This window comes from Lagopus muta, chromosome 1 (assembly GCF_023343835.1).
Source record: "Lagopus muta isolate bLagMut1 chromosome 1, bLagMut1 primary, whole genome shotgun sequence".
NCBI lineage: Eukaryota > Metazoa > Chordata > Aves > Galliformes > Phasianidae > Lagopus > Lagopus muta.
Genome location: NC_064433.1, coordinates 45,073,084 through 45,089,980, shown reverse-complemented (window position 1 = coordinate 45,089,980; position 16,897 = coordinate 45,073,084). Strand labels below are relative to the sequence as shown.

The window sequence follows — 16,897 nt, the reverse complement described above, 5'->3', positions numbered from 1 at the left end:
GATGGGACCTTGGTGGGAGGTGTCCTTGCTCATGGCAGAGGACTGGAACCAGATGATATTTAAGGTCCCTTCCAACCACTCTATGACACTACATTATCTCTAACTAATGCAGATTCAGAGATGCCAGCACTACTGGGTCAATTCACGCCGCTGTGAATGGGGTCAGTTATTACTTAACTTTGTGTAACAACAGCTATTTTTGTCTTTATCGAAACAAACTCTTGATTTTTAATCTCCCTGTTCATTTTGGTTCCCAGTATATTACCCTCACATATCAGGATCCCTGCCTCACCTTGCCTTTGGTGTGCTGACCACCAGAGGGCAGGAGACCTCCAGCTATCCCTGCAGGCAGCAGGGGACTGCTTTCCCTCTTCAGTCTGCCCCAGAGCTACAGAAACCCTTTATTTCTCTCGCTAACTCACTAGATGCTGCTGTATGCTTGTCTTCACCACGCACTAGTTGAAAAGGAAAATAAATGACATACGCTTCACTTGGTAAAAACAAGGTAAAGATACTCGAAAAGGTCGCAGTGTTGCAGAAAAACAGAATTTGGAGTTTTGCTCCAAGCAATTTCCACTGGCCAAACAAGGTTTTGCAGAATTAATTATGGTGTTACTATCTTTACAAAAGCCTCATTTCTCTACATGACTGAGAATGCAGTGGGAATGACAGAAGGACAAACATCTACAACAGCCAGCTGCGTAACACAACTTCACAGCACCTTCACAAGATAGCAAAGCCTCACAGGGCTGTTAGGTATTCTTGAAACAAAACTGCCTCTTATGGCTGCTTTGGCACTTTCAAAGGGTTTACATTTGCTTTGTTGAATTATTTTTATCACTTTATAGCCAGGGTAAGGCAAGAAAGATATATTCAGCTAGAATTCAGCTAGAAATATACCTGGAAGTTACATATTTGCTTTACAACCTTTAGTATTAAGTTCTTCTAAATTACACCATCTGTGCAAGTGTTAACATCCTTTATAGATCATTCATCTCTAACGTCATAATTATTGAAGTGGCCCTATTCATCTGGCACACACATACATTATAAAGCTTTAAATATTAATAAAAAATATGTACATTACCACACACAGTAGGTATATGCAGACACATGACTCTAAAACGATCAGTTTCTATACACTATATATTATACAGAGATACTTGCATCATTTCAGCTTGAATCATATTGCCTTACTTGAACAAGAAATCGTAAACAGAACTTTTTTTACTCCAGAAAATTGTTAGTAGTGGTAAATAACTTCCTTTAAAATTTTTTTAAAAATGCTTACAAGTGTCCTAGGCTACAGACTTGTGTAAGTAATGTCACAGAATGGAAGGGGATGGTAGGGACCTCTGGAGATCATCAACCACCCCACTGAAGCAAGTTCCCTACAATACTTTACACATGAAAGCATCCAGGCAGGTCTTTAGTATCTCCAGAGATGGAGCCTCCACAAGCTCTCTGGGCAGTCTGTTCCAGCGCTCGGTCACCCTCACTGGAAAGAGGCTCTTCCTGAGCATCATATGGAACTTCCCATGTACCAGCTTGTGTCCATCGTCCCTTGTCCTGTCACTGCCCAGGCTCTTTTGCTACTGAGGAAATTAAAGATGGGAGAGTTACACAATCACCAACAGCTCCACCTCCATGACATTACTCAAAACAGTCCTCAGAGATGCGATCCTTCCCTTCCAGACTATTAATCACATCTTCTTTCAGATGATCAGCAATCATGTCTCTTCAGAGAGTTCAGGTGGCACTGATCTCACAGTAAAGCATGCTTTGCTGCAGATTCTCTCATCCCCACTCACCTCTGGCTAAGAAGGTAACCTCACTGGGTAACCTACAGCTAACACTGCACTACACTTACCATTATGAGCCAATTTCTCGATGCTTATCACCTCTCCAAATGTAAACAGTTTTGGATTCCTCTGTATTCACCAAGTGTGGGCCTCAGGGTGACTCAGCTGTGGGCGGATCAGCACAAGGCTGTGTGAGCAGAACATCCCACACAGGCACCCACTCAGTGCCACCATCCTGGTAACAAAGGAGAGGCTTCTTCCAATGAGCAACATCTATAAAAGGTGACTGCAACCATTGTTAAAGGAAAAGGTGGGTCCTGATCAGTTCTTCAACCACCTGGGAAGCATGCATGACCTCTGGGGGCAATCCAGGTGCATCCAGATGATCCAGGGCATCAATTTAGTCAGCTCCTCACCAACCTGTTTGACTTATCTTTTGCCCAGTGAAAGTTGTGAGTCAGGTCTCCATGCTTATGGCTCTGAGTAGACTTCATACAGAACCTGCACACCTAAAAATTCGGTATCTGTGTGCGTAATTGGTACCTGTATAAGTCTGCTCTTGGATGCAAGCCAAGCTTGTGCATACTGAAATGAGATTAAAAGAGCTCTGTGCAGCAATGCACTCCAACCCCTGTCTGCTACAGAGTTCCTATGTAAAGCTTCCCATATTGCTCACAAGCTTACAGCAACTATATATGCATAATTCCTGCATGAAGCAAATCAGGTAAATTACATTTTCAGATGATCATTACTCATATGCCCCTTTTCTTCCAAGCATCCAACTTGATGCCATCAGTTCTGAAGTGCTGAGCACTGAATATTCCCAGCTGTAACCACCTTAAATGGAAACTTTGTGGTCAGCATAAATGATGATGTAAAACCTTAAGTATTATGACAAAAGAGGCTTTGGCATTTCAAATGAACTACTTTGTAGGTGGTAAACTGGTGTTAATGTTGGTGCCCTGCTTTCATTCCCTAAAACAATTTGTAGGGGATTAATAAAAACTCTCGTCCTCTTCTTCAAATGGTCCAAAATTCTTGATTTCCAATCAGCTCAACCACAATATGAAGCTCTCCTTTCTTTCTGGGCACCATTTTGGGGTTTCACAAATTATTAATTCTCCCCCTAGGAGGACAACATGGCCCCACAGTGCACGTGCACCCGATTTGAGTGGTGGATTAGTACAATTATCTGAAAGAAGCATTACAGGCCATGTAATTTAACCACTAAGCTATTATAAATTGTAACTGGGAAGAATCAGAAATCATCAGAAAACTTTGTGTATCATTTATATATTTTTTACTTCTTTTGAACTTCTACTGATTGAAAAGGAATCCTGTATTTCTCCTTAATATGCATAATGCGTATAGGAATGTGGTCACTTCCTATGAGGCATGTATTTCATATTTCATTCAACTATTAGTATTGAAATGTAACAATAAATAATCCTCTTACTTCTGTGCTCTGTACAGGATTTGAATGCTGGGCAAAAAAATAATACACAGAATTATACACTGAGTTTACATGGGCTGAAAGAAAAATAGTTTTTAAAAAGCAGTTACTTAGTGGCGTTCATTTATGGTACAGAATGAAACAGGCAACCTATGGAACAGAAACATACATTCTGTGCCACGGAAAGACTAACCTCATATAGACAACAGAGTCAGAATTTATTTCTTCATGTTATTTTTACCGTGGTTTTGCAACTTTGCTCTTTTTTGTATAGTTATACAGTGAATTTGAGGCTCAGGAAACAAAATCTACTGGACTTGTAATAGTATGGTAATTTTACTTTGTCATCCGTTTCACTATCACTGATGCAAACAAAATCAGAGGCTGAGCTGAAATGAATTACACTTGGAAGTGCATACAACGTCCAAAGGATGTTTCAGGTCTGAAAATCCATTTCTCAGGACACGGTGACAGCCAACCATGTTAACACCCTGTCTGCATTCCTAAGGTGCATGCTTTCCAATGTACCCCTGTACGAGTCCTACCAACTGCATGGCCAGTGTGACACAACGTGAGCTCCGTGAGTCAGATGTTACGTTCAGGACCGGTGTGTGAAGAAGGCAACTCGAGATACCTGTGCTGCCAACACTGCCCCTGTTTGTTTCAAACAAACTCCTCAGTTTCCTGACTGATATGCATGAACTTGGAGCAGCAACAAAGTCAGCACTGAAAGGCCTCCCTGAAGGGCAGGCATCCACAGGGCATCCTACCCAAGATCTCATTTTCCTACACAGTGATAGGTGGGAGCGAGGGAAGCCAAAGCCTGCCTCTCTGCTCAGTGTAAGGAGACCGGCTTCTACCAGTACCAGCAAGAACGGTGAAAACTTTATCTAAGTCACACTAGAAATGGTTCAGACATACAAAAGAAACGTGCGTGCTGATGGGCTGCGTTGCTACTTCCTGACCATGACAATACACATCAAATTCTATGGGATAAGATGTCAGTAAGGTGGCATTAAGGCTTCAAAATTAAGTCATTTATCTACTGGGAAAAAGTTAAACAAATATGCAAGCCATCTTCAGGCATCAGAAAACCAGGAGGCTCAGAGACAAAGCTAGCTAAAGAAGGAGTTCCCTATCAGATTAATGACATGAGCAGTGAGATAAGCAGAACACTCTTTGAAGCATTAAGTTTTGAAAGACTATTGCATAAGAAAAGCTAGATGAAGGCAAGGAAGCCAGAAAGCAGCCCTGTAGCATTATGGATGCCTGCACAGTTCCTCAGCTTCCACATGAAGAAAGAGCACCTTACAGCTGCACACTCGTCCTTCACTCCCCACAGACATGCCAGGCCTCCTAACTGAAATCCTTTATCCCCACTCAACATTTAGCTCCTCTGCGGCCTAAGAGACATTCTGCTGATCCTGGACAATCTATACAAACAAGCTCTGAAGCCTAAAACCAGAGATCATTCCAAGCATGAGGATCATAACCAGCTCCTTGGGACTTCAGAGGGCTTGCAGAATACACCTGGTGCTCCAAGCCATAAAGCAGGGCACGGCACTTGGGGTAGAGGGGGGATGGATGGGTGGGAGGGGGCAAGGGGAGCCTGGGAGCAGAAAAAATTCAGTTGGGGATCAATTAAATGAGGAAGGTGTCAGCCAGCATTATGCACTTTAGGTAGTCACAGAGAGCTGGTGATCAGACGTGTATGTGAAAAGGATTAAGACGCAGACTCAGGGCACGGAAATGAATGTCACTTGACGTCTGAAAAACACAGCCTTTTCCTTCTGCAGCCAAAGCAGCTGTGGAAGATCCAGCTCCTTTTCTTACACTCGGCCATAGCAGGCACACACCTCCATTTACACTGCTCTCACAGGGAAGTCAGTGCTCCTGCAAGCACGCAGCATTTCTCCATAACAAATGCCGAATTTTTCATTCTCAACCAGTCCAGGAAACGCGTGTATATTTTTTGTGCATCCATTTACTGCTTTTGTACCCTAATTCTGGCGAGCAGAACATTTTTTGGAGCAGTGCGACGTGGGGCATTGTTAGGTTCTCATTCACGTTCGCATTCAGCTTCCTTTATTTCTGCAGGTTGCAGCCAGGAAACTGGAAAATGGGCCACAGGAAACCTGGCCTCCTACATCTGTCCCAGTTTGTAATAGCAGCTCTGGTTTTATTTTTCTAACTGTCTCAGGTTCGTTTTAACCCTTGAGAGGACTGCAACAACATGTGAAAGAACATGCCCACTCTCTTTTTCAATTTCTAATTCTCAGTATTAGAAATTGAGATGTTGCTAATCTATTCTCATTTTTAAAATGTGGTAATATTTATAAGCAGTTAAGTGAGTTTTAAAAAACTTCATTAGAAATTACCAAAATAATTCAATTCCGCAAGGGCGCATATCAAAGATGAAATAATGTGTTTAGGGAGTAAAACCACTGAGTAAGGCCACCTCTAGCTGCTTCAGCCATATATATTTTACACATTGCTCTACGATTAATATTTGTATGGAAGTCTGAACTCCTTACAAATGCTCTACGCTGACTTTTTCCCTTTACGTTTTAGTTTCTAAAAAAAAAAAAAAGAGAGAGAGAAAGAAAAGAAGAGAAAAGAAGAGAAAAGAAGAGAAAAGGAAAGAAAAGGAAAGAAAAGGAAAGAAAAGGAAAGAAAAGGAAAGAAAAGGAAAGAAAAGAAAAGAAAAGAAAAGAAAAGAAAAGAAAAGAAAAGAAAAGAAAAGAAAAGAAAAGAAAAGAAAAGAAAAGAAAAGAAAAGAAAAGAAAAGAAAAGAAAAGAAAAGAAAAGAAAAGAAAAGAAAAGAAAAGAAAAAGAGAAAAAGAAAAAGAAAAAGAAAAAGAAAAAGAAAAAAAAAAAGAAAAAGAAAAAAAGAAAAAAGAAAAAAGAAAAAAGAAAAAAGAAAAAAGAAAAAAGAAAAAAGAAAAAAGAAAAAAGAAAGGAAAAGGGCCACCAACCTCCCCATTTCATACTAGACCAGGCTGCCCAGGGCCCCATCCAATCCGGCCTTGAACACCTCCAGGATGGGGCACCCACAACCTCTCTGGGCAGCCTGTTCCAGCACCTCACCACTCTCTCTGTAAAGAACTTCCCCCTGACATCCAACCTAAATCTTCCCTCCTTCAATTTAAAACCATTTCCCCTTGCCCTGCTGCTATCTACCCTTTCTAAGAGTTCACTCCCCTCCTCTTTACAGGCTCCCTTTAGGTGCTGAAAGGTACCTGCAATTAGGTCACCCCACAGCTTTCTTTTCTCCAGTCTGAACAAGCCCAGAATAATCAAGAAATCAAGAATCCATTGAAGATCAGTCTGCAGAGCAACACATATACCATGGGAGGTTACGGAGCGCTGCCAAGTCTGTCCAAACTTCTGCTAAGAAACATTTGAAAGCACAAGGCAAAAGCCTGAGTCAGTCCTCACACTTTGTTTCTCAACAGAGATGCCTCCAGAGTGATAAATAGGATGTGGTTGGTGAAAAGTCGATGATTCTGCCAGAAAGGAGGAAAAACAAATATCGGTTTGTTTACTTAGGAAGTTTTCAACTATTCATCATCCAAGGAGATCCTGCCGCTAATTTAATTGGCCTGGAAAAAATAAGCTCACATCTAAGTGTGTAAATATACCTGTTTTAACATGATGCAGAACTTTCTCTGTTAAAGGTTAATAAATCAAACCAAAAGTATGATCTGCATCCAAGGCACTTGAGGGACCTGGCTGGGTGCATGAGACAGAGCGCTGGTCAATTTTCCACATCCAGCAACCAGGACATTTCCTGCCAGAGCATCCTCTAAGTTCATCTATTGTGTTGAAACTGCAAAAACTTTCTAAATCAGGACTTCCTCCTATTATACTTTAGAGGCGTCTTTCTGGGAAATGCAGATTCAACTGAAAAAAAAAGAAAAAAAAAGAAAAAAAAAATAGGAATTCCTGCAGCACCACCCAGTGGAAACGTTAGAAAAAGTTGGAGAGTGCCCCAGCACAGAAGTTCCGATCTGCACTACAGTAATACTGCCACATCAATCCAAACTGGTCTAAAGATGTGCCAGAAAAGCAAAGGGTTTTGCTGGTGATGTCCTCAGCAAAGCCATACAAGCTATGCCTGCTCTACCACTCCTGTGTAATAGTCCTTTCTACGTGATAGTTTAAGAGATTATTGACAGTAAAGTGTAGCAAGTTATGGGGTCTCCTACTCAAGCAAGAATTCCCACTGCTACATCCTCAGTACATTTAAAAAAAATAAACAGAGTCCTGCAGCTAAGAGCAACACGAGAGACAGCGGCGAGACCCAGCAAAATGCAACATGCTAACATAAGTGACACTGCAGAAAAGAAAGCACCGGTGTTGTAACACACATCTAGAAATGGTTCTAGTAGGCATATTTGGAAATACAGTGTTTTCAGTTTTTCATTTTCTTAATTAATCAAAGGAAGCTGAGGCGGGCATCCAAAGGAGTTCAGTTCCACTGCCTACACAATAATACCAGGAAGGACTGGTCGCCTGCCAAGGAGGTGTGATGATGCTGCCCCTAAAACAGGGCTGTTTGCAGTCCCCACAAGGATGCAGTTCTCCAGTTCCTTACATAAGGATGCAAGAAACTATTTGAATCAGAGTGAGCAGAAGCCCACAGCAGGAGGAAATACAGCTAGGCTAGCAGCCTCTCTATGAAAGGCTTGAAAAACAACCTGCTCAACTATTTGTAAAGCTAGCCAAAAACAGAACAACATAAATCTACAGTGGCCCCAGCCATGCACCTTGGGAAAGATGTAAAATGAGTGCAGGCTCCTCGCATTGCTTTCTGTCTCCTCATGTGGCGCACATCTGTGGCACGCTGGCAACACACTACGCTGCAATCAGAGGGACTTCTGGTTCCAAAGCCAGCTCTATGTGTTTATTTTCCCCACAGGACTTCCTCTTAGATTTCAGCTGAAATTGGTAGGATGCAGCCCACGGTTACTGGACTGTCCAATATAAAATTTCTGAAGTCTCTTTGATAAATGCAGAGACAATACGTACAGAGAAACAATGAAAAACAGCAACAAAAAACAGCTAAAACAAGAGGGCTGACAGAATCATAATATCACTAAGACTGGAAAAGACTACTAGAGCACCTCGTCCAACTGTCAGCCCACCAGCACCATGCCCACTAACCATGTCCCTAAGATGATGCAGCCTTCGGGAACAGCGGCTATCCCAGAAGTCTACTTGACATCCCAAGCCATGATCATTCCTGAATGCTTTTTCCTTGTCAGTACTCCTATCTTAAACCAAAGTACCAAAATTTCCAGTGCTGCAACGGCAGACCAAATGCTCTGTGAGTTATAGTGGCTGTAACATATTAGATGGTGTATTAATATTATCAGCTGGATCAAACGGTGCTTTTAAAAGATTTTATATTTCAGTTTTTTAAATCATCTTCCCCTGTGAATGGATTTTTCTGACATTTGGACAAGCATGTCATAATGCTGTGCTGACAGGGGAGGCTGGTCAAAATGAAAGGAAATGCAAGCTCTGCTCAGGCTCACTGAGGCAGCTGGCCGTCTCTGCAAGACCCGCAGCTCAGCAAGGTTACAGCCAGAGCTCCCCTTCCTATGTGCACTGAGTTGTCAGAACACACAGGATTAGCACAAGGAGTCACTGAACTAGTCAGTAACATAACCAGCTCGCCCATACATTCTCACATTGCAAGAGGATTCAGTCACAGCATTATACTGAAAGTGGTGTCATGCAACTGGGCAGATGGTAACATATGTGCATATACAGACATTTTACCCAATCCCTTTCCAAATAGCACTATCTTAACAGTTCACAGAGCACGAGCCACAGTGCAAGTTCCTTAATCATAACTAATGAGCAACTAGTTGCAATGCCAGTAAAGGCTTATTATTTTTCATTTTAAGTGGTATTAATTCTGAAAGGTCTCATAATGAGAACACAAATTAAGAATTTCTCTTACATGTCAAAATCTCAATAATCTGGTATTCTCCTCCCTTCTCAGTGCTAATCAAAATTCTGTTATGCATGTTTACCATGCGCTAAGCTAAACTGAAACCCAATTGAAAGACTATTTTAGCTTCTAAGATTACTCACTTGTCTAGAACACCAGCAAGAACTTGAAGGTCACACCCACACACTTCCCCTATCATCACCCATCAGCCACTGGAATACCCAACAGAATGTACCTTAGAATACATGAGATGTCAGCCAACAGAAGGTTTCGCTGCTGGCCTCCTGTACTGTCCATGTCCTGTCTATCTGAACTAACTGCCATGAAGGAGAGAGGGAAACAAGAGAGTATTTCAATAACTACAGCAAACTTCAGAAGGACAGCCTAGACTGCCTGTGTTTAGAAATGACATCAATAAACCAACTGGTCTGTTTGTGTCTCTGCTGCTCTGGAGAACCAACAACAGCCACGATTTTGACCTGCACACTGATTCCAGGATGAGAGTTCACATTTAAATAAAGATGATATCCCCCCTCCTCAACTTGGACCAGACTGCACCTGTTTTAATGCATCCCACTCCCAGGAAAGAGCAGCAACCAGTCCTGCTTTGATACTCTTTGGTGGACTATGTGCACCAGCGAGCCTCCAAATGAAAGCACTGTTGGGAGCAAGGAGGGCAGGACAGACACACTGCCTGTACCAGCCCCACATGACACCTGCAGAGTGCACCAAACCACACGGTGAGTCACCAGGCTTCATGGGCTTCTATGTTAATCCCAATTCCCATCTCAGCCATATTAGCATATCACAAAAGAAATGCTCTGAACATAGACAACTTTCTTCAGATATTGCTAACAGCACCAATAGGAATCTGCTCTTAAAGTGCTTTTTAAAGATTATTTCTTCTCGTGAATTACCGTAAATTGCTGAGAAGAGATAATAGTAGTGCTCGAGTCTCTAAACTTTTTGTTTATGCTGTACCATGTCTTGATACAACAGAGGCCACTCAACGTTACCACAAGATAAGCATTTACAACAATAACTCTCATTAGCATCCTTCCCCAAAAGCTCACTGTAAAATATATCTGCTCAATTTGCTACAAAAAAAAAGACAAAGAGGGAGACAGAGACACAGTGAAGAGGTGTTGTCACCACATTAGAGGCAAACGGGTGTGTAATAGAAATGTTTTCCAGATGAGCTGTAAACTGTTCTGCAAGATGGCAGTGGGAAACATACAGGAGGACATTCAACTGTAGATATTTTGATTCTTTAGATGAGTTCTTTACATGTGTAGAAGCACTGCAACAGGTTGCCCAAGGAGGCTGTGGATGCCCCATCCCTGGAGGCATTCAAGGCCAGGCTGGATGTGGCTCTGGGCAGCCTGGTCTGCTGGTTTGCAACCCTGCATATAGCAAGGGGGTTGAAACTAGATGATCTTTGTGGTCCTTTTCAACTCAGGCCATTCTATGATTCCATGAGTTCTATAACACAAGTCTATTCTTATTGGTACAACTGCAGAAGTGTTATTTTACACGGATTTCTTTGCTGCTTCACCAGCATTTTTGGAGGAAGACCCATCTGGTAAAATCACACTATCAGGATTTTATACTTAGGTTAGTGCTTAAAAAGCCCTTACCAATTTGGAATGACTGGTAAGAATCAAAAAAATTACAATCAAATGATTCACTATATAATTTAAAGACAGTTAAAATAGGGAGAGAATGAGAAGAGGAAAAATTGCACCCCACACCATTGATTCAGTTAGGATCCACAAGATTTAAAATATAAAAAGTATCCTTTAAAACTGAACAAACTAAGTGTTGTTCGCAAATATGTTAAAGTGTAGTAATCAGTATAAGATTATCCCAGCTACATTTTCAGTCTTCAATGACAGCAGAGTAAATTGGCAAGCAGAGACTCAGACACGACTGAAATGATTCTGAAATGAGTCTGGGGGAAATCTCACAGAGCAGGCAGCATCATTTGCATGCTTAGTACATGTAGACACTGCCAAATTTAAAGCAAGGTTATGACAGAGCAGAAGGACTTGCTCAGAGCAGGCAAATGGCACAAAGCTAGCAGGAGCCAAACGCTAATGCCCTAGTGACACTCAAGGCCCAGCCTAGCAATGCATATCAGTGCTTGCAACGTGCATTCACGGAAGCACTGACATACTCAAAAATAAAGACACATCTAAGTGCTTTAAAGAACCAAAACACAGCCTGTGGCTTCCTACAGAAATTCTTCTCCTGAATGGTCTAAGCTGTATCTAACTCCCCACATGTAGGAAGAGAATGTGACAGAGTTTAGGAAACTTTCTTCACATGGTTTAGAGACATTCATCTTGGAAGTTCATAGGTGTGATCCTTGCAGGTGAGCAGTTTCCAACACGCAGTTCATGCATGTAGGCATCAGCAGACTCCTCCCAAAGGAGGGGCAGAATGCAGGCACCAAGGCATTGCTACAGACTGCCCCACACCACTGCTCAAAGACAACTGTGGATGCCCAAACCACCACAACGGTTGCCGCAGGGCAAAGGCAGAGGTGGTGCTGCTAACCGTAACGCCAGAGAAGAGAAAAAGTTTCAGTGGAGCTGCATTTGCTAATGGCATTACAGAATTCGGTGCAGTGTTCGTAAGTATAATACAACTTGAAATAATGACCTGAATATTTAGTTATTCAGTAACCTGTGAGATACTGACCATGAATTACATTGATCAGACACACCGGCAGAGCACTTTTTGGTATTGCAGAAACCACCACAGTATCCATGTAAAATTAAACATGCAGAATGCCTGCAGTTACCAATTGGTGCTGAATTAACTGGCATGTGATACTTTCATATCAATATATTTCCGTGCCAATGCTTACAGCAGGGATTTTGTTTAGTTCTTGCTATTAGAAAGGAAGCAACTCTCCCTCCAAAAGCTCGCGGGTTAAAATCCACTCTTAAAAGCAAACCCTTCAGAACGTGAACTGTGGTCTGATTGCTGGTATATCTAAATGCACAAGCAGCTTACAAAAGGTGTAAAGACAATGGTGCACTTTCTTTGCATGGAGCGCAGTGACGGGGAGCACTCCGTGCTCCATCTGCTTTGTCTGCAGACACGTGGCCTGGCCCCTTGCAGAGCAGTGAGCTGGCCTTCCTGTACCCACACCTTGACATTCTCCTGAAAATCATGACTAACTCTTTAATCATTCCTTACTCAACAAAACACTTCAACATGAGAACAGATACATTCAGTCTTTCAAGAGCTCTCAACAGCTTCCAGAATATTAGTTGATTCACTTCAGAAGCCGCACAAGTAAACATCTGCCTCATGATTCAAGACTGCAAGATTCCCTCTTGCGGACAGCACGGAGGGGAGAGTGGTGACGAATCACCCCTTGCATGTACGGCACAGGATGGCTTCCAAGGGCCCAGAAGTGACAGCCTCTGCAGGAACCATTGGGTGTGGTTACAAAGACAGCAGCTCAAAACCAACAGCACCCTTTGAAACCAGCCCGGGCTCGACACATCCTATAATCAGTGTCCCTTCCTGTAATCAGACTCACAGCTCTACGAGGGATGCAAAAAGCTGCCTTTGGACGCACTGCACACTGGAGCCACCAAACAGAGATAACTGCAACTACACGAACATACAGGCTTTGCACGACGTCACCATGGTGCACCACATACACACATCACAAATAGCCAGACGTTGGTTCTCCCAGTCCCATTCCACTCGCTCCAATCTTCAGTGGCCAAATGTCTTTTCATTTCAACATTACTTTTTTCCTTTGATTTGCTGAAGCAACTTAATGTCATGTAATTGCACTCCTAAAGCTAAGATTCACATTTGTTATGCAGCTGCGGAAACCCTGTGTCCATAAGCACTATGAGTACATGTAAGAGTATGGCCTGCAGGGCAAGCCTTGAGCTCCAGTGCACCTTGGTGAACCTGCCAGGAGACCTCCCTTCTACAGCAAGTCCTCTGAAACAGATTTGTTAATGAAAGCAGGTTTCAGCTTCTGTCACACTGTCACTCCATCAGTAATACTTTCCTATAGGAATACCTTGACTGTAACACACCCTGAAGTTGGCCTCTGTCCCAAGAACAACGTTATAAGAAAGTGAAGTTTAGACCATCAGACCTAGAACACAGCAAAGGGGAATTCTTTGGCCTTCAGAGTGAGACACTTGATTTGTTTTCATGATTTAAGCTGAACAAAATATTAAGTAATAGGGACACCAGTAAGCAGTGAGAATTGATCATAGGTAAAGGCAAAGTTTTATTCCTGCATATGAAAGCATCCGTGTGCGTTGTGTTTTGTAAACACAGTTACAAGGAAAGCTGTGCTGAGTTTCTCCCCCTGCGCCTGTTTTAGCTGCTGCACATAAGAGTTGGTGGTATCTAAAACGATAAAGGCCTGTCAGTTTTTATTCTTAGGAACAACTCACAGAGGTGATGAGAAAACTGAGATATAAGCAATTATGACACCCCTATCTCACCCCTAAGCCAGTAGCATGTAATCCTTTCACACATGATAGACTTCATAAATTAAAACAGGGAAAGAATAAAATCATACTTTTAGTGAAAAACCTCTACGGCACTTGAATTATTTGAGTCAAAAACCATCGTGCTCTATTGGATATTGGGACTTTTTTCTCTTCTGAACAGAACGTATGCTGAGTGATACTGTATATGAACACTACATAAATTTCCTATCTGTCTGGACAAATGTGAGTGGTTCATCCACACTGATTCAGCAGACGGCACACTGAAATCCCACCAACATTTAACACAGCAGTGGACAATAAACGTGCCTATTACAGAGGCAGTATTTCAAGGAAAGCCTCTTCACTAGAAGTCTTGGTGCTGTCTGCTGACTGCTCCATCACATATCCCAAAATTGCTTTTAATATTCTGCCTATTAATGCTCCTCTCTCCCTCTCAAAAACCTTACAGAAGAAATAAACAAACAAAAAAAAAAACAGAACACAGCCCTCACTACCCAATGACTGCATTCACCTGGAAGAGTTTAGGCGTTTTCTGTTTCATGTATTCTTCTTAAATTTTTCCCTGCTTAACCATGAAACCAAGAGGCATCCAAGTCTGAAGGCTGTGACACCAATCTACTAATAGAACTGCTCCGTATAGCAACAGTAATGAAGAACTGTTTTGTGCAGCTTGGATACAGAAAGTACAGGAAACACTGAAGATCCTCAAAGGTAAACACGTGGTGCACAGCAATTATTCTCCATCCAGCCATGGCTTCTTCGCACAACACTTGCTAGGTTTAATGGTATCACATGATAATTCAATTAAGTAGTTGAGTACTATTTCCTATTACTTGCAATTTTAGTCACATTTTTTGGACATGAAGGAAAAAAAACACAAGCGAGACTCCATTTTCTGTTTGCTCCAGACCATTCCCCACCCCCCCGAAAGGCTAAAACTGAAGACCACTGGGACATAGCAAAATCCTTTCTAATTCTGAACACAGGCACTTTTTCATAACTACCATGGAAATAAATGACCACAAACTGATTATGCAAAGCACCGACTCAAAAGCGATGTGTACAAAATAAATACCGCCTGACAATGCAACGTGCAACGTGCCGATAGGGTGATCTTATAGGACTGAATGCTCAGTTCAGACGTGCTCAGGCCTCAGCACCTGGGCACACGAGTGTCTTTTCACAGCGCAGCCACACTGACTGTCATGGATGCAGAGTGCGTCTGCCTTGAGCTGCATTGCATGGATCCCACTTCTTGCACTATGCCTTCTGCAAGCATTTACTGCATCGTATCCAATCCAAACTGATCGGGAAGTCTGTAAGAGCAAAACACAACACGAACCACGACCTTCTGCTTGAAATGGGACGCAACCACTGACTTTTCAAGTCCCCATGACTGAAAAGACGCCGCACCGTGCATACTTGTCTCAGCACTGCGCCCCTGAGTAAATAAAGATGTAACTTGTCTCCCTTTCAACTGCAACGCTAGAAGGGCTGTCAGGGCTTCACAAAACCCTCCTGTGTTAGGGAACGGAAACTCCTAATGAGATTAGTTGGTGTGTGTGCAGACATTACTTAGCCATGACTAAATGGGCTCTCTTCCTGCAGCCAGTGGAAAATTCAGGGAACTTTTTCCCCCTGCAGCATCAGAGTCCCTCTAACCTTCAGCACAGCCAGATCCAAAAACAACTCTCCACTTTCTCTCCCTTTCTCTCTCTCTCTCTCTCTCTTTCTCCTCACAAACATTAGCAGTGTTTTTAGGCTGGTGGTGGAAACTACCGACGGCGGCCAAGGGGTCTCGGGACAGAGCAGGAGGGGGAGGGCCGGCAGAACGCAGAAGACTACAAAGGAAACTGTAAAAAGAGCAAATACATAAACCTGAGAGGGAGAAAACCACAGAGTTTCTTTGTGAGCAGCAGTGACTCATTTTCAAGATGTTGTCTGCTGCCAGTTTCAAACCGGAAGCGCATGGCAATTAGTCTTGCTGTTTCCAGACGAGCCAGAAACTCTCCCGACACTTTTTTTTTTTTTTTTTTTAAAGCCCCTCGTGCAGTTCCCGCTGCAGCCTTTTCCCCCCCAATCCCCCCTCCGGCCTCCTTCGCCCTCACGGAGGCTCCGGGGGACCCCTCCGGCGCCCCATATCCGCCGTGACACCGCCCCGCCGCCGCCAGCGCGACGCTGCCTGGGGGAGACGAGCCGTGAGGCCGGGGGGACGCGATGAGCCGCGGGGAGCTCGGGGCTCGCCTACCCCCGGAACAGCCTCCGGCTCCGCGGAGCCCCCGAGGCGGCGCTCCCCGCTCCCCTCACTCACAGCGCCCGACCCGGGGCAGCAGCCCGATCCGCGCGGGGCTCCTCGCCGCCCCCTCCCGCCCTCCGCCCGGACCCGCGCGCTCCCCGCAGACCCCCGAAACTTTGCGGTTGTTGTCCCGGCGCTGCGGCGCTGTACCTACCCAGAGCGTGCGGGTCCCTCCCGCTGCTTCGCGGTGTTCAGAGGGAGCCGGGTAAAACCCCCCGCTTTCCCATGCTGACAGCCTTCTGCAAACGCTCTGTTGCTGTTGTAATGAGATCCTGATTTTTTTCCCCGTTTTTTTTTTTTTTTTTTTTTTTTTTTTTCGGTCGGGGTGTGTGTGTGTGTGTGTCTGTGTGTGTGTGTGTCTGTGTGAGCAGGAAGTCGGAGCAGTCAGACAGAGAGCCGGCTCACTTCCTTTCCTGCATTATTCCCCAGGCGGTTTGCAGTCTGTGTAAACAGGCTTTTCCTCCCCTCTCCCCTCGCTCTGGCCACTGATGTGCGGCATGGCTGTAACATAAGACACACACATAGCACGGCACTAACGGGAACTCCGAGCACTCACGAGGAGCTCCCCCGACCTCCACCTCTTCCTGTGCTACACCCCCGGGGAGGAGCCTCGGCCCGGCCCGGCGGCGGGGGGCGGCCCCGGAGCGGCCCCGCAGGTGGCATCGCGGTGTCTGGATGCGGAGCTCGGGGCCGTGCGTGGATGTCCCCGGGGTGGACCTCAAATTGGTACTGAAGTACAGAAGGCGGCAGAACGATGTGGCGCAAAATCGAGGAAAAGTACGCGCTAAAAGTCAAGGGCTGCTCAAATCATCGAATCTGAACAGAGCGTTCCCGCTTCAGATAGCACAGACCAGCAGAAAGGCACTGAGCGGGATTTAAGCT

The 16,897-nt window shown here is 44.0% G+C and overlaps 1 protein-coding gene across 2 annotated transcripts in view; it reads right to left on the bottom strand.

The window, feature by feature from the left end:
• ELK3 (ETS transcription factor ELK3) overlaps positions 1–16,586 on the bottom strand; it is a 33,789-nt gene extending 17,203 nt beyond the window's left edge. For both annotated transcript variants that reach the window (XM_048926611.1, XM_048926535.1), the window contains exon 1: positions 16,170–16,586. The gene's annotated coding sequence lies outside the window, so the exon portion shown is untranslated. The remainder of the gene's footprint in view (positions 1–16,169) is intronic.
• Between the last annotated feature and the right edge of the window lie 311 nt (positions 16,587–16,897).